General features: G+C 38.3%; 1 protein-coding gene across 2 annotated transcripts in view; it reads right to left on the bottom strand.

Moving 5' to 3' along the window:
* Positions 1-22,589, bottom strand: part of FAM13A (family with sequence similarity 13 member A) — a 354,033-nt gene that overhangs the window by 310,753 nt on the left and 20,691 nt on the right. The window lies entirely within an intron of this gene.

The following is a 22,589-nucleotide window of genomic DNA, read 5'->3' as shown; positions in this document are numbered from 1 at the left end:
AGAACAAACAGAAAACCAGGTTTTAGATAATGAGAAAATCAGAATGATAATGACAGCTAACTTTTACGGAATGTTTACAGAGTATGCCAGTCACATTTCCGAATACCTTAGATGGCTTCACTCTTTAAACCCTGAAAAAGTGACATTAGGAAGGAAGATACTTTTGTGACCCTCATTTTACAGAGCAGCCAAGTAATGTGCTCCAGGTCCCATCAAGGATATGGTGTGGCCAGGAGTCACGCTCAGGCCATCAGAGTCCAGAGGACACATGCTTAATGCTGTCTCCACGAAGGATGTAGTGATACTCAGAAGCATATGCTGGGAAGTCCAGTCCACGTGCTAAATATAAAACAAAATTCCTATTCTTGCAGCTGAGGAAAATAGGACTATTTGAGCTTCTTGGTCTCCTTAAAATAAAGTAAGATATACTCAGAAGCGACAATATTTGATATTAGAACCTCCATAGAAAAGGTTTTCATCAGTCTAGTAAACAGGATGAGCTTCAGAAGCCTTGAGTTTTTACCACAGCTAACATTTATTAAGTGCCAATTTTGTGCCAGACTCTGCGGTTAAGTGCTTTAAAATTAACATCTCTAGGGCTTCCCTGGTGGCACAGTGGTTGAGAGTCCGCCTGCCGATGCAGCGGACACGGGTTCGTGCCCCGGTCCAGAAGATCCCACATGCCGCGGAGCGGCTGGGCCCGTGAGCCATGGCCGCTGAGCCTGCGTGTCCGGAGCCTGTGCTCCGCAACGGGAGAGGCCACAACAGTGAGAGGCCCGCGTACCGCAAAAAAAAAAAAAAAAAAATTAACATCTCTAAATTTCAAAACTAACTTTTTAGTACGTACTCTTAACTACTTCCATTTGGACACAAAAACTAAGGCACAAAGAAAAAGAAACTTGCCTAAGAAAGTTTTATAGCTAGAATGTAAACCCCCAGGTGCTCTGGCTCTAACGCATGAGCTCTTAACCATGACAGGCTGTCGTATTTCCAGAACCTTTAACATTGGTGGTTCTATGAGCCCTCAAAGGGGACAAAACTACATGCAGCACTTTCTTTACAGAGTTTAAAGCAAAATGATTTTAGATTACTGAATTCAACGGCTGTATTTCCTTAAGGCAATCCTCCAAAAATTTAAGTACCATGAATTTAAGGTACTTTGAAGGACAATCAGGTTATACTACTGGTTACATTCAGAATTGTGCACCTTAAAACTCTTTGCAGCTGGGGCTAGCACTGATCCATCTAAGCAGGAATGTGCAGGATAGAAAGCCACTCCACCACCACGTAAAACGGGTGCGAGGAAAGCACAAGGTGAGCCTGAGACAGCTTGTTCCCGAAGGTGTGGAAATGCTCAAGGATTGATGGGGCGTGTCAAGAAGACCTGTGGGCCATCTTAACTGGGCTCCTACTGGCCAAGTTCCAGACAGTTGGAGCACCAGGAATAAGAACTATCAACGATTATAAAATATTATGTAAATAAAATTCCCTGAATCAACAGTGATACTAAGAAGAGTGAAAGCATGGGCTTACCAAAGTAAAAGTCTGCTTTACTGAACACGCTGCAGCTAAATACAGAAGGAACAACAGAATTAGAAAATCACCTTTTTCCCACAAATCATTTCACAAAGAGTTTTGTCAAAGATTTGACAGTGGATGCTAAAACATCAGATGAAAAGTTGTCTGAGAACAGGATTTTCACAGTGTCAAAGATCACACGATATTTGCAAAGGAAAAAAAAGATTACCTTTACAATTGATATCTGGATGCACTCAGCTTAACTCAAAAGATTAAATGTAGCAGCACTCGTCACGAAGAGCTGACATTACGTGCTCCTGATGTGATGCGACATGCAGAGCACATCATTTATATTCTTGCCAAAAATGTTTAAGCTGCTGCTAATCCAGCCTCTAAATCTCACAGTTTACGGGTAAAACAGGAGCTAAAAGAACAAGTTAAAAGAGACTGTGAGGAAACGAACAAATTCAGAATCAGGGACATTCGAACAGGCAACTGGCCTGCACTCTTCAAAACATCAGTGTCATAAGGAAAAGATCGGCTCCAGATTTTAAAGAAATTATACAAAGTTCAAATGTAGTCTGTGAATACTGATTGGTTCCTGACTGAAAAAACAAAACCAAAAACTAGCCAACTGTCTCTTTGAGACAAGTAGGGAAATGTAAATGTGTTGGATATTAGATGAAATCATTGTAAAGGTTATTCGGTGTAATTCCACAGCGGCAGAATTTGAGGGTGTGCACACGCAGAGGTGGGGCCGACCCCTGAGCCTACTGTTGGTGCTCTCACAGTGGGCACGCTTTGGTGGGCTTTGGGAGCTCACGCTCTGGGAGCATGCATACACAGGAGGCAGAACTGACATCCAAGCAGATTATCGGAGCTGCCACAGCGGAGGCGGTCAGGGGCAGTGCTCCTTGTGGGCCTGCACACCGGGTGGCAGGTGGTGTCACAGAGCCATAGGTCCCGGCTGACAGCTCCCGGGGAGGAACATGCAGAGGCTCCTTCCCCAGAGGGGGTGCTCCAGTCCTGCCCACCTCACACTACAGCTTAGCATCAGATCTGAGGGCTTCTACTCCAACAACTAGAGAGCACAGTCTGCCCCCAACAGGTCTGTGACAACCACAGAGCAAAGAGGAGGCCCCACTCAACATCCAGTGCAGGCCCTGGTCACCACAACACCAAACACACCCCTATCAAGGGGACAACAGCCAGCACACTCTGAGGAAAGACACAGCAGGCATCCATACCAAAAACAGCCCTTGCACCAGAAATACTGGACTCACACAGTCTGCACAGGGATACTCCCACATAAAAACAGCCCTTCAAGACCACAGTGGGTAACTGTTTCTCCTAAATTCAGAGAGTAAGAGAAATAAGTAAAATGAAAAAGCACAGGAACTACACCCAATTAAAAGAACAAGAAAAATCCTCTGAAAGGCAAACAGTGAAACAGGCCTCTCCAGTCTACCAGAGCCTGAGTTCAAAAAGGAGGTAGTGGGCTTCCCTGGTGGCGCAGTGGTTGAGAGTCCACCTGCCGATGCAGGGGATACGGGTTCATGCCCCGGTCTGGGAAGATCCCACATGCTGCGGAGCGGCTGGGCCCGTGAGCCACGGCCGCTGAGCCTGCGCGTCCGTAGCCTGTGCTCCGCAACGGGAGAGGCTGCAACAGTGAGAGGCCCGCATACCGCAAAGAAAAAACAAAAAAGGAGGTAGTAAAAATGCTAAAGGAATTAAGACTATGGGTAGAAATGCAGATCACTGTAAAAAGGAACTCGAAACTATAAAGAGGAGCCAATCAAAATTAGACAACTCAACTGCTGAGATAAAAACTGAACTAAATGCAATCAACAGCAGACTAAATAATGCAGAAAAATGAATATGTGACCTGGAAGATTGAATAATGGAAATCACCCAATCAGAACAGCAGACAGAAAGACGAATGAAAAAAAAAAAAAATGAAGGCAACAAACGAGAGCTATGGGATAATATAAAACATGCCAACATACACGTAATAGAGATTCCAGAAGGAGAAGACAGAGAAAGGGGGGTCGAAAATGTATTTGAAGAAATAATGGCTGAAAACTTCCTAAACCTAAAGAAGGAAACAGATATCCAGGTACAAGGAAGCACACAGGGTTCCAGACAAGATGAACACAAAGAGACCCACACCAAGACATATCATAATTAAAATGACAAAAGTTAAAGATAAAGAGAGGATTCTAAAGGCAGCAAGATACATAACACAGGGAGATCAGCTCAGTGCTTTGTGATCGCCTAGAGGGGTGGGATAGGGAGGGTGGGAGGGAGGCACAAGAGGGAGAGGATATGGGGATATAGGTATACATATAGCTGATTCACTTTGTTATACAGCAGAAACTAACAGAACATTGTAAAGCAATTATACCCAATAAAGATGTTAAAAAAATAATAATAAAGGCAGCAAGAGAAAAAAAAACAAAGCCATTTATAATGGAATCCCCATAAGACTATCAGCTTATGTCTCTGCAGAAACTTTGCAGGCCAGAAGGGAGTGGCATGCTGTATTCAAAATCCTGAAAGGGAAAAACCTGCAACCTAGGACACTCTACCTAGCAAGATTATCACTTAGAATGGAAGGAGAGAAAGAATTTCTCAGACAAGCAAAAACTAAAAGAATTCAGCAATATTAAACCAACCCTAAGAGAATATTGAAAGGTCTTCTTTAAATAGAAAAGTAGCAAGAATCTATAGGAAAGGCAAATATTTCTAAGGATTAAAGAACACTAAAGCCAGTATGTAGATAAAAAGACAATTTAAAAAATTGTAAAAGCAATTTTAACTACAATAAAAAGTATAAGCATAAAAATGTAAAATAGGACATCAAAATCACAAAATGAGGAGGGAGGAAAGTATAAAAATATAGATCTTTTAGAATGTGTTTGAGTCTGTGTGACTATCAGTTTAAAGCAAGTAGATATAGTTATGGGTCAACATGCTTGAACTCCATGGTCACCACAAGTCAAAAACATACAAGAGATTCACAAAAACCAAAAAGAAAGGAACTCAAGCATACTACAAAAGAAAATCACAAAAGGAAAAACAAAAAAGAAGAAATGAACACCCTGATACCAAAGCCAGACAAAGTCACTATAAAAAAAGAAAATTACAGGCCAGCATCATTGATGAATACAGATGCAAATATCCTCAACAAAATATTAGCAAACTGAATCCAACAATAAAGGATCATACATCATGATCAAGTTGGATTCATACCAGGGTCACAAGGATGGTTCAACATACACAAATCAAGGTGATACACCACATTAACAAAAGGAAAGACAAAAATCACATGATCATCTCAACAGACACAGGAAAAGCATTTGGCAAATTTCAACACCCATTCATGATAAAATCTTTCATTCAAGTAGTTGTCGGAGGGAACATCTCAACATAACAAAGGCCATTTATGACAAACCCACAGCCAGTCCTAATACTCAAGGGTGGAAAGCTGAAAGCCTTCCCACTAAATTCAGGAACAAGACAAGGATGCCTACTCTTGCCATTTCCATTCAACATAGTATTTGAAATCTTAGCCACAGCAATCAGACAAGAAAAAGAAATTAAAGGTATCCAAATTCTAAGGGAAGGGATAAAACTTACTATTTGCAGATGACATGACACTCTATATTGAGAAACCTAAAGTCTCCACAAAAACTATTAGAACTAATAATGCAGCAACATAGTAGGATATAAGATTAATATACAGAAATCTGTTATGTTTCATTACACTAACAGTGAAACATCAGAAGATAGTCTCTTCAGCAAGTGGTGTTGGAAAAGCTGGATAGACACATGTAAATCAATGAAGCTAGAATGTTCCCTCATGCCATACACAAAAATCAATTCAAAATGGCTTAAAGACTTAAGACATGGCACCATAAAACTCCTGGAAGAGAACACAGGCAAAATGTTCTCTGACATTAATTGCAGAAATACTTTTTTAGATCAGTTTTCCAAGGCAAGAGAAACGAAGCAAAAATAAACGAGAGTGACTTTATTAAACTTAAAAGGTTTTGCACAGCCATGGAAACCATAAACAAAAAGACAACCCACAGAATGTGAGAAAATATCTGTAAACAATAACAACAAGGGCTTAATTTCCAAAATATACAAACAGCTCATACAGCTCAATATCAGAAAAAACAATCCAATCAAATGAGCAGAAGACCTAAAAAGACACTTCTCCAAAGACAACATACAGATGGCCAACAGGCACATGAAAAGATGTTCCACATAGCTAATTATTAGAGAAATGCACATCTAAACTACAATAAGGTATCACCTCACACCAGTTAGAATGGCCACATCAAAAAGTCTACAAATAATAAATGCTGGAGAGCGTGTGGAAAAAAGGAAACCCTTCCACACTGTTGGTGGGAAAATAAATTGGTGTAGTCATTATGGAGAACAGTGTGGAGGTTTCTTAAAAAATTAAAAATAGAGTTACCACATGATCCAGCAATCCCACTCCTGGGCATATATCCGGAAAAGATAAAAACTTTAATTTGAAAAGAGACATGCACTCCAATGTTCATAGCAGCACTATTTACAATAGCTAAGACATGGAGGCAACCTAATTGTCCATCAACAGATGAATACATAAAGATGTGGTATATATATACACCATGGAATATTACTCAGCTATAGAAAGAATGAAATATTGTCATTTGCAGCAACATGGATGGACCTAAAGATTAACATACTAAGAAGTCAGACAGAGAAATACAAATATTATGTGATAACATTTATAAATGGAATCTAAAAAATGATACAAGTGAACTTATTTACAAAAGAGAAACAGACTCAGACATAGAGAACAAACTTATGGTTACCAAAGGGGAGAGGGAGCATGGGGGGAAGGGGGACAAATAAGGAGTATGGGATTAACAGATACAAACTACTATACTTAATATACCTAAGGAACAGGGATTTACTGTATAGCATAGGGAATTATATTCAATATCTTGTAATAACCTATAATGGAATATAATCTGCAAAAAGAAAACTGAATCACTATGCTATACATCTGAATCTAAGGCAATATTGTAAATTAACTATACTTTAATAAAGTAATAACATAAAAAATTGGGGAGGGCTTCCCTGGTGGCGCAGTGGCTGAGAGTCCGCCTGCCGATGCAGAGGACACGGGTTCGTGCCCCGGTCCTGGAAGATCCCACATGCCGCGGAGCAGCTGGGCCCGTGAGCCATGGCCGCTGAGCCTGTGCGTCCGGAGCCTGTGCTCCGCAACGGGAGAGGCCACAACAGTGAGAGACCCGCATACCGCAAAAAAAACAAGAAAAGGGGGGTAAAAAATAGAGACCTCTCAAAGAGATTCCATGCCTAAGAAAGAGTAATACCATTTTTGGACAGCAGAATTAGGAGGGAAAGGAATATGTTCTCTTCAAATTGCAATTTAAAGATTAACAATAACAACTGTGGGGATATTCTTACACAGAGACGTGGACAATCCTATCAGCTTGGATAGGGTTGCATCACTGGGAAAGCACCCTGTCGGAAATTAGGGTACCTGGGTTTAAACCACACGGTTATGCCACTGGGTATTTTCCCTGGGAATGTCAGCCTCTTTGGTCGAGTGTGAGCTTAGGAGGGGGGCAAATGCACCCCTAAAGAAGGATGACCCATGCTCTCTGTCCAGCCACAAGAGCTAAGTCAAGCTTATGTTATCACCAGGAGGACAATACTGCAGCCAGATGCCCCTCACATTCAGCCTGCTGACCTTATACAGGTTTTCATCTACAACAACGCTGGGTCCTCATCTGTTGAGCTACAATAACACTACCTACTTTGAAGTGTTATGAGAGTTTAATAAGATAACGTAGAAGATATGTAAAAGCATCTATTATGCAACCAGAAGACAGTCAATACTGACAAACACTAAGAATTTCTCTGTGGTAACCAATTCTTTAAAAGGACACTGTGACAGAGCTTACAGTTGCCTATCGATGGGTAATTTCTCTCTTTTCTCTTGACAGAACTCTGATTTTGTTGGAGAGGGTGGGGAGCAAACTGCCCAGTTAAAATATACCCCATCTTCTCTGTAGCAGCATATCTTTGTAGACATGGATGATCACATATCTAAGTTTGGCCAATGAGATATAAACAGAAGTTGTTAACAGGACCACCAGAAAGACTCCTTAAAAGGGAGGCCAACTCAGTCTTTTTCCAATACCCCTGTTTTCTGCTTAGATCACAGCTGCAATGCCTGATAGCCATCCTGTGACCACGCAGCAATCCAGAAGCTAGAAGCTAAGCTCTAAGGACAACAAAATAGAAAAAAAAAAAAGAGAGAGAGAGATTTGCATCATGATGACATCACAGAATCCACCTGGAATACCTATCTATGGGTTTCTTTTACATGAGATGAAAAAAAATCACAGTTTCAAATAATGCTCTGTTAGAATGTCAACAAGTATTTACTAAATGTATTGTGAAGTCAAGAAAATCAGAAACTTTCTGTAACTCAATTTTTCCAAATCTAGCTCATTAATTTTAAAAGCCCAAAGAATTTTCTGGATTTCTTATTAGTTATCCTTACTAGTTATGCTTTAGAGCATATATTATCAGTGTGTATTGTAGCTCCAAAGAATGTTTCTTAACCTGAAATCCAAGGATCATGAGTCCTTAAAACTACATGAAACGTACCACAATGTTCATTGCAGCTCTGTTTACAATAGCCAGGATGTGGAAGCAACCTAAGTGTCCATGGACAGATGAATGGATAAAGAAGATGTGGTACATATATACAATGGAATATTACTCAGCCATAAAAAGAAACGAAATTGAGTTATTTCTAGTGAGGTGGATGGACCTAGAGTCTGTCATACAGCGCGAAGTAAGTCAGAAAGAGAAAGACAAATACCGTATGCTAACATATATATATGGAATCTAAGAAAAAAAATGTCATGAAGAACCTAGGGGTAGGACAGGAATAAAGACGCAGATGTAGAGAATGGACTTGAGGACACGGGGAGAGGGAAGGGTAAGCTGGGATGAAGTGAGAGAGTGGCATGGACATATATACACTACCAAACGTAAAATAGATAGCTAGTGGGAAGCAGCCGCAAAGCACAGGGAAATCAGCTCGGTGCTTTGTGACCACCTAGAGGGGTGGGATAGGGAGGGTGGGAGGGAGAGGCAAGAGGGAGGAGATATGGGGATATATGTATAGCTGATTCACTCTAAGAAAACATATTCTCAGAGGTCTATGATCTGAAAAGTTAAGATCTAAGAATCTTTAGACATGCATAGAAAAGTTAGGTTTAATTAAGATGTAAAAGCAGAACCGATTTCTCTATCCAAATAAACATATACTTAAAATATCTCGGATCACTGACTATCTCACAAATAAGTTCAACTAATTTCCACCACTTAGATTAGAAAATATTTATTAAAGAGTCTTTATGTTACCTGGTATTATTGAAAGGTTAAAGAAAGTATTAAAAACAAATCCAATAAAAACCTTGTGAATCTTATCACCTTTCTTTTTGAAACCATACAGATTAAGAAGATGAAAGTAAATCAATAGAAGACAGAAAAGCTATGAACTCCAATTTGTGTATTACGGCTGCTAAAGGTAAAGACGGGGCAGGACACTTACGGCAGACGTCACACCAGCACCATGAGGGGTCTGGAGAGGGTCAGTAGGGGCCCAGCAGTGGATGTTCTTTAAAATCTCCTACAAGTATTTATTACTTTAAAGATAGAGCACACTTTGACAGGGAGCTGAACAGGGCTCAACTGCTTAGAGGAAGAAGAGAAAGAAGGTACAAAAAGTACCTACAAGGGACCCCAAGAGGCAGATATCAGGAAGCACCAGAAAAATCCACCACCTAATAGCGAGTTCATGACCTGGGAGGGCAAGTTTTTGAAGAAAAGGCAGTAGAGCGTTCCTGACCCGGGTGAGCTTCTGAGAGAAGAAGGAGAGATGGGCAAACAGAAGGGCCACACTTAAGAGAATAGTCCTTTGGTAGCAACAGAGCAGGGAGTTCCAGGGCTGTAAAACTTGAAAAGCTACGTTGGCCTCTCATCACTATACCTCACAGGAACCTCTCTTGATACTGATACCACAAAAAGCCATCTCATTGAAATGTGAGTAAGAAAAAAGGAACACAGCCAGCAACTAGACAGAGACAGTATTTTTTTTAAAGTATAAAAGAGCACCACAACTTTCTTGAAGTAACTCATTAGAAAAATGCTGCCAAGAAACAAATGAAAACTGTAACTTAACCTAACAAAAATAACTAACAAAAGTTAAGAAGGAAATGACACCAAAAACACATGCCACAATGACAAAGATAAACTGTATTTCATTAAAATGAAAAACTTTTGTGCATCAACAGAGATTATCAACAGAGTGAAAAGACAATCCATAGAATAGGAGAAAGTATTTGCAAGTCATATGCCTGATATAGGTTTAATATCCAGAATATGTTTAAGAACTCCTACAACTCAATAACTACAACAACAAAACCCATTTCAAAAATGAATAGACGCTTCTCCAAAGAAGATATACGAATGGCTAATAAGCACACAAAAAGATGCTCAATTTCACTAGTCATTAAGGATATGCAAATCAGAACCACAATTAGATACACTTCACACCCATTAAGATAGTTATTATAAAAAAAAAAATCAGAAAGTGCTGGATAGGATGTGGAAAAATTGGAACCCTTATCCATTGCTGGTGATGATGTAAAATGATACAGCACTGGCAAACAGGTGGTTCCTCAAAAAGTTTAAAAATAGAATGACCATATGATCCATCAATTACACTTCTGAGTATGTACCCTAAAATTAGGAACTAAAAAAGGTATCTGTACACCAATGTTCATAGCAGCTTTATTCACAGTAGTCAAAAAGTAGAAACAACCCAGGTGCCCATCAACAGATGAATAAACAAAATGTGGTATATATATATATATACACACACAACATAACACTATTCATTCTCATAACAGAATGAAATTCTCATAACATGAAATAACAGATGAACCTTGAAAATATTATGCAAAGTAAAACAAGCCAGATACACAAAAAACCCCAAAATTGTATGATTCTATTTATATGAGATACCTAGAATAGGCAAACTCATAGAGACAGAAGGCAGAACAATGGTTCCAGGGGCTGGAGGGAGGGGGGGAATGGGGAGTTATTTTTTAACGGGTACAGAGTTGGAGATGAGGAAGAAGTTCTGGAGATGGATAATGGTAATTGTCACACAACACTGTGAATGTACGAATGCCACTAAACTGTAAGCCTAAAAATAGCTACAGTGGTAAATTTTACGTTACATATATTTTGCCACAACTTTTTAAAAAGTTAATGAATCGATCACAACGATGAAAGGATACCACAAAGCAGAAATACAGAAATATAGGGAAGAGATAATCAGTCAAAAGGAGAAAGTGAAATGGAGACCGGCAGAAATCAGCAATGGAAGGAAAGGAAAAGACAGAACATTTCAGAAGGGAAGACTCAATTCTGATGAGCACAAAGGAGAACAGAAACCACGGACAGCCCAAGTAAGGGACATGGAAGACATAAAGGAGAAAGTAGACACAATCAAACATTTTTAAAAATCACAAGGAGGTGATAGCTACAGAAAGCAGTTAAGTGAGCTCCAATATATGTGTTACTGAAGTCCCCAAAGAAGAAAACCAAATAATATCTTGGAGTAGAATATTCAGTGAAGTAGAATACGTAAAGATGTAATTCACAAAAACTTTCTTTAAATAGAAGCCTTGAATCTACAAATTGAAATGGCACAACATACCCAGAACAGTCTACACAAAGATACATTCTAGGGAAATTATTAGACTACCAATAAAGAAATAATCCTTTGGGCTGCCAGGCAAAAAGTATGTCATAATGAGGAAAGAAAACATGAGTGGCCTCAAATTTACTGACTGCAGTATTTAACATAGGAAGACAATGGAATAAGGCTCACAAGATAGTTAAGAACACATGAGCCGGATTTAATAGCCAATCAAGCTGTCCTCCAACTGTAAAAGCTACAGTTTGAATAATAGGCTAAGAGAATACTGTACGCATGAAGCTTCCTTGAGAAAACTACCAGCGCACAAATTTTAACCAATTGATAGATGACTGAGGAGACTCTGATGAAAGGACTGGCAAAGAAATTTTAAAAGGGAATTCAAAAGTTTAATTTAAGAAAATTAAGTAAAAATAAAATAAAGTAAAAATTTTAAAGTATAACCATGTTATGCGAGGATGGAATTAAGAACCTGGAACAATTACACTCAAAAGAGAAGACTCGGGTTAAAACATTTCCAGATTTTAGAAAAGCTGCCATGTGATTCAGAGGACAAAACCAGAAAGTGAACAGTATTTATCTGGAGACAGATTTTAAGGCGTATAAAGAAATAATGGTCACTTCTAAAGATGGAATAGATTTTCTCAGAAGGTGGTGAAGTTCCTAGTAATCAAAGACAGGCAAAAATAATAATGTGATACCATTTGTCATCCCTTCTACTCATGGAAATTTTCCTTAAAAGAAAATGTTGGTAAGAAGAAAAGAGGTGGAATGTAAAGTGGTTCATATCTGGAGGGCAATTTGGCAACGCCCAAGAAACGCAGTACTCATCCTCTCTCTAGGCCGTCCTCCCTCTAGCCAGGTCTCCAAACAGGGGAGAAGGGGAGGTAACAGTGTGCATGACTCGTGTCTTATGCAAATGGGAACTCAAGATAGTCACAATATACTGTTAATTGGGGAAAAAAAGAATGCTATGAAATTAAGGTCAAGTATAATCTCTTTTTATAACTTTATATGCTCATAGAAAGAACTATAGGACATAAGCAAATATGGTACATGTTTCTGGGTTATGGAACCTTAGATGATTCTTATTTTCTCCTCTTTACTTATTTGTATTTCATAATTTTATATGTTAGACATATATCACTATTATACCAAGAAAAATTAAAAGGTTATTATAAAAAGCTACATTCTCTATATAAAAGAACTCAGGGCCTACTGCTGACTTCCAGTGACGGTAGAATAAAAGATCTGCAAATCCTCTCCTCAAAAAACAATACAGAGACTGGACAAAATTGTCAAAACGACCGTTTCAGAGCTTTGGAAACTGACTGAAGGCAAAAAACATTGAGAAACACTTATTGATGAAAAACTCATGAAGTTTAGTTGAGAATCGTGTGAGTTTGTGGCACGCTGCCTGGGCCTGCTTCCAGTCCCTCCGCCCTCCAGGCTGCGCTGGTAGAGCCCTGAAAACCAGCAGCTTGGGTTTTGGCTGAACCGATTTAGAAGACAGGACAAAACCCCACACCCAGCGGTTCATGATTCTGAAAATGAACTTACATCCAGAATATATTTAAAAAAAACCCTACAACTCAATAAGAACAAACAACTTAATAAAGAAATGGGCAAAAGATATGAACATTTTAACCAAAGATGATATACAAATGGATAATATGCATATGAAAATAAGCCCAACATCATTAGTCTTTCAGAAACTGAGATAGCACTACAAATTCACTAGATGGGCTACAGTAAAATAAAAAAAAAAAAAAAAAGGTCAGACAAGACCATCGGCTGGCAAGGATATGGAGAACCTGGAACTCTCATACATTGATAATGGGGATGTAAAGAGGTGCAATCATTTTGGACAACAGTTCGGCAGTTTTAAAAATGTTAAACATAAATTTACCCTATGATCCGGCAATTCCACTCCTAGGTACCTACCTAAGAGAAATGAAGATACAAGTTCACACAAAGACTTGGATATGAATGTTCATAGCAGCATTATCCACAATAGTCAAAATTGAAAACCAACCAAATGTCCATCAACTAGTGAATGGATAAAATGTGATACAGCATATAAAAGAATGGTACTCTATTATAATAAAAAGGAATGAAAACTGATACATATTTTTGATGAACCTCAAAAATATTATGCTAGTAAAGAAGCCAGTCGCCACAGAACATATATTGTATGAGTCCATTTATAGCAAAAGTCCAAAAAAAGGCAAATGTATAGAAATATAAAGTAAATTTGTGGTTGTCTATGGTTGGGGGTGGTGGTGCAAGTGGGAACTAACTGTAAATGGGCACAAGGGATCTTACTGAAGTGACAGAATGTTCTAGAACTACACTGTAGTGCTGTTTGCACAACTGGTAAATTTACTAAAAATTATATTGTACATTTTCAATGCGTATTTTATGGTATGTAAATTACATCTCAAAGACCGGTTTAAAAAAACAGAAAGTCAGCTAGTGCTTGGTAATTTCCTGCCAGACCATCAGTAGAAAGAATACACTGAATAATAATTTGCTTTTAGAAACATTCCACATTCTTCATTATAACTGCACACTTTGTCCATCTTCAATAATTCTAGATGAAATAGGTAAATTCTGGGGTGGCTCCCTATTAAGTGACTGCTGCTATACCAATGTATAAAAACCTGAAAGCACAGAAACATCCGTGTGCTTAGAATCCCTTGGTTATTTTGGGAAAAGGGGTACAAGCTCTTAATGCCACTAATGTTGAACCTTCTGTTCATCATTGCCGGCAGTCTTAATAGAGTCGAGGAGGATTTAAATGGAAGAGAGGCTGTCATCAAATTTGAAAAATACTCTTGGAAAGGCCATTGGTTCTCAACAAGTTTAGCAAAATGTGAAGTCAGAAACAGAAGGACGTTTTTTAAAGTTAGAAAGACTCATTTAAGGTCAATGACCTAATACAGTAAGAAGAACCAGAGTGTTAAAACAAAAGATTCTAAAATGTATAGCTTCAGAAAAGCCAAATGTGCTTAAAACTAATGCTGCATGTAAGTACTTGCAGGCTGATGTGATTTACTTACAGTGTAAACCACAGAAATAAACATTTCTATGAGATGATTTATTTACATTTTGACTAAAACTAGTTTCTTCAGTATTAAAAGAATGGCTGGAAATTAAGACCAAAAGTAAATTAATTGCTAAGACGATTTTATATCAAAATTCTCTTTGAACTCTTTTACTTCCAGCATACCTTTTCTACTCTCTACACTTTTCCTAGAATGAACACTATTTGACTGAGTTCCACTCTATAATTTTAAGTGACATACATTTTTCATACAGTGAAATGGAGTAAAAATTTAGCAAGCCTGTAGTAATACTCTCTAATTCCTTCATTTAGAAAATCTGTTTTTACAGCGAATGAGACTAATTCAAACGTTAGTTACCCTCACCCCATCCCTAGGGACCTAGTTTTGTATTCTCAAAATCATGGAATCTTGCCTTCAGCTTAGGCTAATCATCCCATCGTTCTCACAAAGGAGGCCCTAATGAAGGGAGGATGAGGGGAGGGGAGTGTTTATGCTAAATTCCCAACAGCCTAACAAATGAAAACGTATAATTGGCTGAGAACTACAAATTCTGGGACATACGCAATGGCTCACAGAATCCTTGAACACTTCTAGGGTATCTCACCTCATTAACTCTAATTCCATCGTGGAACGCCTATGACTAGTCGACCCATGACCACTCAGCTTTCCTTTTCTTTTAGTGATGGGGCACTGACCACCTCATAAGGCAACCAGCTCAATTTTTAGACAATCTTTAGATGCTTCTTTCTACTGGTTTGACACTGCATCATTTCCTTCTACCCAGCTCTAGGTTTGCTTTATGAAATTTACAGGGAAAGTACACTTCCTTTCACATATGAGACAATTTCTCAAGTAATTTATATATTTCAATATATATCTGTAAGAGTACTGTACACATTCAAATTTAATAATCATTGCCTTTATGATTATAAACCAATCTGTTTCTTCCAGACAGAGCTACCATTCCCTACTCTTTGAGCAACTTTTATTTTTAATAATTTAAATGTAATAAAAGTAACACATGCACTTGATCAAAACCCAAACAACATACAGGAGTTTAACCTGAAAAGTCTTCTTATCCCAGCTCCAACAGTTCTTATATTTTCTTGCAGAAATTTTGTATGCATAATTAAGCATATATATGCATACTCTTCTGAAAAAGGCAAATGTAACTATTTGTATACTTACACTTGCTTTTGCTACTTAATCTATTTCGGAGGTCTTTCCATAGTAGCACATATACCTGTTAATATTACATTATAAAGACACTATAATTGACTTAACCAATCTTATTTACTGATGTTTAGGTTATTTATAGTTCTTGATATTACAAATATTTCAGCAATAAGCATTCTTGCAAACATTTCTACGTTAATTGTACACACACCTGTAAGATAAGTTCCTAGAGGTGAGATTGCTAGATCAACAGGTTTATAAATCATACTTTTTTTACGCTAATTCCAAGAGTTAAATGAGTAGTCTCTTGACACTAGACTTATATATGAAAGCAAAATAAATTTTCATTTTACTTGTTACTATATAAATTATAAATTTGGATACATATTACCACGTTGCCCTACAAAAATGCTTCATGGTTTACAGCTTGATTGAGAGCACGTGACAGTGCCTGTTTCCCATTCTATCATCCCTGAGCATGAAAAAATTTTAAATTTTGCCAAAATTTAACTATGGATGAGATTGAGCAATTTTGTGTGTTAGCACTTACGTTTCTTATTTGTGTGTGAACCTTCTATTCATAAGCTTTGCCTAATTTTAATTGGGTAGTTTTTCTTACTGATTTATAGGAATTTTTTTGTATATTAAAAAAAATTAATCTTGTTTAGTCATGTGTGTTGGAAATATCTGTCCTAGTTTTCTTTTGGCATTTTAATTTGTTTATGATACTTGTGGTTGTGCAGACATTTTGGTTGTCAGAAAACTTTACCCATCCTTTTCTTTAGGGCCTGCGGCTTGGGTCTCCTTTGAAACACATTCCTTGATCCAAAATTAATTTTTAAATTCACACATGTTCTTCTAGTATTTTTATGATTTTACTTGGATATTTATATCTTTGATCCATCTCTAGTTTTAAAGAGTTAGGAAGAAATTCAGCAATTATTTTCCTTCAAGTAGCTAGCCATTATTAAACTGTTTTAATTCCTGTCATTTTACTATCTGATATGCTAAATTCTCCAAACTTAGTCTTAAAGGAGTAGCTGTAATAATTTAGAGCTGTCATAAAATAATATCATATAGATTATTTTCCCATAAACCACTCATTTTGGATGATAAATTTTTTAAAATCTCCAAACTTCCTGTTATTTATATAATTATATAACATATAAACTTAATTATGCTATGGCTTGCTGCAGTACCTCTTCATAAACCATTGCTAATTCGTGGTTACAGAGAACAGCTCAAATATGCTCTCTTATGGTCTCTGTTTCACAAACTACTGGACGCAAGCTTCTTCTATGTCTTTGAAATTTAGTTTCCCTAAGTCAGCTTTAAGATATGGATCAGAATTAATCTAACTTATCATTTTAGCATGGTCTTCCCTACTCAGTTGCCTCATTCTTTCACTTTATATGCTACTTCATGCTGGTTTGCACTTTCCAGCACTGTCACTAGAACTTCCTCAAAATCTGTACAGGAATTAAAATTAAATCCATCCACACAACCAACCATGCTTCAAAAAAAATGAACCGTAGAATAAGTAACCTAGATACAAGTGACTTTACCCCCAACTCAGCTTCTAAACACTCATCTATTACTGTGTTATGGACGATTTGTTTGATTTTCGAATTCTCTATGGCAAAGATGAAAATTCTTCTTGCAACACAATTCAAATGTGAAGAAGATAGACATGCCTTTGACTATTAATCTAGTCTTCTAATATCTCATCATTGGTTTACTGTAAAAGAAAGCAAGGCAAAATGAAATGTTTAATCCTGTTTAAAATTTGGTCTAAATCCAATAATATAAACATTCCATTCAGATTATAGAGTTCCTTTTTTAATTTAAAACAGATATAGTATTAAGGAAACCACCTTAAGGCAAGTAGCGAGCCATATAACAAAGGTAGTGTTTTATGATCCTTTATAGTTTACAGTGTATTTTCACATTGGTGTTTGATTTGATTCTCACAACAATCTCAAAGAATTTAGGCTGCTATTGTCCCCATTTGATAGATGAGGAAGTGAGAGGTTAAACATCTTGCCCAAGGTCACAGAGCCAGGAACTGGCTGACCCAAGACTCAAAGCCATGCCTCCTGCCTTCAAATCCTGCCTCATTCTAATGCATGACAAGCTTCCCCAAACCACGGAACAGTAAGCCACTGCGTGATGCGGTACATCGGTTAAGATGTTTTGGACTGCAAGTAATTGAAATTTCAGCTCAAACTAGCTAAAATAATAAAGGACATTTATTAACACATTATAATAATACAAAGGAGTTCAGGGGAATGAAAGACTAAGTTGGTAGATGCAATGGCTCGTCAATGTCACCACTACTTTGCCATTTATTGATCAATTAACTAAAGGCAGATCTTTAGGCTGCCTTCCCTCTCCATCCATAGATTAGATGCCTGCCAGCAGCATCTGGGGTATTTAATTCCTTGTTTACATTCAGTAGGGGAGTGGGAGACAGACTGCTACTGTAATCATGGAACATATGTCCTTCTCTTTGTTTGATTTGAGCAAGTTAGGTTATGGCCAGAGAGAGTGTTTGTTTACACATTTCCCCACTACCTTGGCATTTAGGTGGGAACACGTGACTAGTTCAAAGCAATGAACTATGAGAAGAGAAATGAGTCACTTCCAGAATGAGGCAGATAATAGCATGTGTGCCTCCTCCATTTCTTTCTTTCCCTGATGTAACCTAGGGGATACACGGTAATATGTTAAACTAGCAAATAGATGACAGAATGGAGGAAGCCTGGATACTGGAGCCACCAGATGGAAGAGAGATTCTGATAACCTGCATCAGACTCTGAGTAATCTACAAATTAATTTTTGCCTCCTTGAGCTACTGAGATTTCAGGATCTGTCTGTTGCGACATCCAGCGTTAATTACCTTGATCCATGCAGATTACATGCCCACCTGAGGGAAAGCTATGCACTGACCAGACTAAACATCATCTGAGATGGAATGGGTGTGCAGTCTTTTGACTATATGCAATTTTATAGTAATAATTCCTGTGCTATTCGGTTGGAAACTCAAATGATTAAAAGTACAAAATATTTATAATTATCCTGCTAACTTTTGCTATATGGAAAATTGTGCCATTTTCACGAGAATCACCATCAAAAAGATAGAATGCCTTTGCAGACATACCTTTAGATTCTTGAAGGTCTTCAAAAATCCTTTTAAAAATAAAATACAAGCAGGTGAAACTGCAAAACCTAGGGAATGACTGAGCTGTTCTGTGCAAACATTTATTGAACAACTACTATTGCCTAGCCCTGAGCAAGAAGCAAGTAATGCAAATAAGACATGACCCCTTCTGTCAAAACTACTGCCAACTAGAAGGCAGATAGACAAATTACGGCAAGAAGTTGAACAGATGGTCAAATACTCCCTAAAATCTACTATCAAGACAGCACACTGCTCAATAACGTCTAAGATCAGAGTGTAGTAACTAACATAACCAGGATTTAAGCTCAGGTACTCCAAGCTCCAAACAAGGCCCATGTTCCTCTAAAACCCCAATAAAAAACGGATTTAAAAAAATTAAGAAATTCATCATGACATTTAAGAAACCTAAATATAGCCTTTGTGGGAGGAAGCTGGTACCAAAAATCTAGAAACTACAAAAAGGATAACTGTGATGGCCTTGAAACTTGACCTTACATGTTGTTTGTTGTATTAAAGAAAGTTTGGTTCAGTTAAATTGATAACAAGAGAAGCAATAAGGAGAACAGATACAACGAAGTATTGACAACATGTAAGGACATAGGATAGCTTGGTAGATATATTCAACATAGATAATTAAGAAGAGACGAACGATAATTAAGAAGAGATGGAAGAACCAAGTTAAGCACCCGACATTTAGGAGACACCAAATATTCATGTCTTTAGTGGGTCGCCCATTGATTATACCCATTCTGGCCCCATGTGCTCTCTGCCTGAGATATGCACATAAAAATCCATAGCTGGTCAGTAGTGTCTTAGCAAGCTACAATTATACCTAGGCACACTTGCCCCTGATGATAGAGCAAGCTGTGTTGGCTCCAGATGCACTCCATCAGCTGAGCCAGCTCATGCTCAATACTGGTCTTCAGAAATGCGCCATAGGGCTTCCCTGGTGGCACAGTGGTTGAGAATCCGCTTGCCAATGCAGGGGACACGGGTTCGAGCCCTGGTCCGGGAAGATCCCACATGCCGTGGAGCAACTGGGCCCGTGAGCCACAACTACTGAGCCTGCGCGTCCGGAGCCTGTGCTCCGCAACAAGAGAGGCCGCGATAGTGAGAGGCCCGCGCACCGCGATAAAGAGTGGCCCCCACTCGCCTCAACTAGAGAAAGCCCTCGCACTGACACGAAGAACCAACACAGCCAAAAATAAATATAAAAAAATAAATTAAAAAAAAAAAGCAGGAGAGTACCTCTCTGATTCACTGTGTTTTAAAGAGCTCACCTAATAAGTTCACACCCAAAAAAAAAAAAAATGAAATGCACCATGATCAGGGAAGGTTGATGGCAAGAAAGACAGGAAGGATGAATATTACGTAACACAGGATTCAGGGAGTGTGGTCCTTCAGTCCCACTTAAACCCCTTCTAAGTAGGTAAACCTACCCCTATTTTTTCCCCCTTGCTTCATGCTGTGTTTTAGGCTGATTCAATAAATCTGCAACTAGAGTATCTTGATTTGGTCTGTGAGCCTTTCTGTACTGTGACCTGCCTACACTATGAGATATGTGTAAGGTAGCTGATGGCACCAGAGGGTAAGGCCAGGAGGTGCCCAAGTTAGGGACAAAGGCTACAAAGCCTGGGATACCCCTGGAATTGTTGTCAGCACCAGCAAGAGTTGGGGCTAAGTCAGGACAGGGGGCCCGCTGGGTCCCGACAACACCAGGAGAACTGATCCACAAATTTACCAGTCACAGACTTGCTACCTGAACTCACTCACACAGCAGGACATTCAGAGTATGCTATAAGAACATACACAGAAGCGCTCTAGGCTCCCCTTCCTTCGTCCACCAGAATATGCAAACGCCCCATTCTCAGCCCACCTCTCCTCAAAACGACCACACACCACCTTGGACAGAACAGCTGGAGGGGCAGGGAATCGGAAAGACTCAGGATTCACCTGAGAAAGCTTGAGTCATCCACGAGAAGAGACTAAGATAACATCGGTTGGCAAGTTTAAGTTTTCTGTTCTGCCTGGGGGTGATGTACTGAGGAAAAATAGGTATGTTACAGTAAAGAACCTACCTCTTCTTTGTAACCTAAGTAAATTTGTGAGTCCACTGCAGTTGTACTAACAGCACTAGCAATTTGGGAAAGAGAAAAAAACAAAAGGAATGAGGAAGAGAAAGTTGGTTAGTCAATGGAAGTAGGAAATGAAAATCTTTAAACCTGTCTGTCCCACTTCAAGAATCCATAAACACACACAGCCATACACACACTCTACAAATGTCTGGTACTCGATTATTTTGTCTGGAGAATGGCTATCTTCAGTAGCAGGATACTCAGCAAGTTACTACATATATGTCTAAGTAGAAAAGTCCCAAACTCAAGAAAGCATATGAGCCCATATGCATTCATTTATGTGTGAATTAGTTCTCACTTTTCTGCCACAAACATAAAGTGTTTTGTTCTTCAATAGCTCTTTTTCCAGAAATATTATGCTACGATTCCTAAAAATGTGCCTCCTCCTATAGTAAAACTGGGACACAGCACAATCAAAGGGCCAAGCTGGAGTCGAAGGGTAAGAATGATTGAGAAATACTCATCCATTGGAGTGAATGATCTCTTAAATGGTATGATTTTTATGTCAACATTAAATGAAATTCTGTACATGCTTTGGATATAAATTAAGGAAAAAGATGGAATTTCATACATGGGTTAGTCTGCTTTTCAGTCAAGGTAGAGATCAATATATGTAGGCCAAGGGCAAGTAGTAGAGATCCAATCAATCAGATGTCTGCAAATCTCAGGACAAGTAGATCAATCTTTACACATTTCCAGCTCTAAAGTATTTCTTTTATAAAGCTGAAAGAATGCACACCTGTATCTGAAGTAAAATTAAAAACCCAGTATTTCCACATAGAAAAGTCAGATTTTGAAGGAAACTCTTTGGAGTGATAAAAAGATCACCAGCTGCACACCCGGATGCTACGAGCACTCAAGCATCGGGGCTGAACAGAAAAGAGACAAGAGTCGGGAAGACTTGCACACAAGATGCTGAGATGTTCTGAGCTGAAAACGAGGGAGTCACCCTGCAGTTTTACTAAGATTCAACCTGTGGGGCTAATGCGCCATCTGGTGGCCATTCAGGGCCTACGTGTCAAAAATTACCCAGATATTTCTAGATATTTTAGGATGCCATCATAGCTACAACAAAATACAGCTCATTCTGAAACTTAATAAATAGGATCTGATCTAAATGTGATGAAACACTAGGGAGCAGTTAATAATACAGAATAAGATATTTCTCATTTAGTACCTCCAGGGACAAAAAAAAAAATGCCCCTTGGAATACAATACCAACTTGAGATTTCTTTATGCATTTTCTGTATATTGAGATAAAAAATTTAATGACAGTATCCTGTAAGTTATATAACTGAAGATATATTCGGTTACTGCAAAAGATTACATGTAAGCACCAACAGAACTGCTTTTGAAATTCATGAATTTCAGCCCTAGAAATATACACATTTCCCCATGGATTTTATATCAGTGTTATTTATTGCTGCCACTGTATTATAACCAGAAGTTTCCAGAAGGATTCACACTCATTTATCCACTTAGCTCTTTCACCATTACTTTTAGCAACCACGCTGAAATTAAAATTCTAGAAATTACTAAATGAAAACAAGAATATGAAATAGAAAAATGCTATATATATTCTCGGAAGCAAATAAATTAATGGTTATTTTAGTTCTTTTAATTTGTTCTCAATCTAGGCAAAAGGTATTTCCAACAACTACAATTTAGCTTATATTTAA

This window comes from Delphinapterus leucas, chromosome 5 (assembly GCF_059928025.1).
Source record: "Delphinapterus leucas isolate spDelLeu-1000000601 "Yukka" chromosome 5, BTC_Dleu_Yukka2, whole genome shotgun sequence".
NCBI classification, from domain to species: Eukaryota; Metazoa; Chordata; class Mammalia; order Artiodactyla; family Monodontidae; genus Delphinapterus; species Delphinapterus leucas.
Note: the sequence above shows the minus strand (reverse complement) of the source record. Positions and strands in the feature narration are given on the sequence as shown.